Source organism: Octodon degus, unplaced genomic scaffold (genome assembly GCF_000260255.1).
Source record: "Octodon degus isolate 3935 unplaced genomic scaffold, OctDeg1.0 scaffold00148, whole genome shotgun sequence".
Classification (NCBI taxonomy): domain Eukaryota; kingdom Metazoa; phylum Chordata; class Mammalia; order Rodentia; family Octodontidae; genus Octodon; species Octodon degus.
In genome coordinates, this window is record NW_004524724.1 from 97,748 (window position 1) to 98,863 (window position 1,116).

The following is a 1,116-nucleotide window of genomic DNA, read 5'->3' on the forward strand; positions in this document are numbered from 1 at the left end:
AACTTATGCTTATAAATGTCTAGTAGGAGTAACTACACAGATGATGAGCTTACTGTGAGGATGAACTTGCATGCCAGTTTGAGGGTGAAGGCTGGTAAACTTTTTTTTTTCATTCTCTCTAGATGGCTTTCACCTGCCCTCAAGTGGAATATACTTGAGGGATGCCTTTCAGGGTATAGAAATCAATTAGAAATAAGGAGGAGATGCCCCAAACCATTTCTTTTTGTATTTTACAAATGGGATCCTAACAGTCAAAGTCTCTTGGTCCTTTAGAATGTATTCATAAGTACTGGAAGATGCTTGACCCTTAAACATTGAAAAAGAGCCATTTAATAATTTTCTATACATGTGCATGGCCTTCCTATCCCCTAGAGCCAAAATGGACTGCAGGTAGAAGCATTAATTATGATGCTAATTTACAACTAGAAACCCAGATACCTCAGGCCCTTAAGGCATTCACTATCCTAAAGTCTAAGCCTCCTCCTCCCTGACTTTAGGAACCTGGGGACAAAACAGCCAAACAACATCAACCCAATCAAAAACCACACCCAGACATATAATAATCAAGATCCCAGAAATTTAGCACAAGAACAGTATATTAAAACCTGCTACAGAAAAGAAACAAATCAAGAAAAACCCAGCAGAATGATGGCAGATTGCTCTTCACAAACCATCAACTCAAGAAGAGCATGGAGTTGCCAAAAAATAAACTTGATCAAGGTCTATCACCATGCACTAAGCTAAAGTCAAAATGGATTAAAGATCTAAACATTAAAACAGAAATACTAAATCTCCTAGAAGAGAAAATAGAAGGAACTCTTGAAGACATAGAGGTAGGTAAAGAGTTCATGAATAAAAATCAAATCGCATGGGCAGTATTTGAAAGAATTAACAACTAGGATCTCCTCTTATTGAGAAGTTTTTGCATGTCAAAAGAAATTACCAACAAAGTGAAAAAGACAACCCACAAATTTGGAAAAAATCTTAAGTAATAAACACTCACACAAAGGTCTGCTCTCTAGAATTTATAAAGAGCTAAAAAACATTAGGGCCCCAAAATTTAAAGACCAAACCCAGAAATGGGCATCTGAGATGAACACACACTTCTCAGAGGAT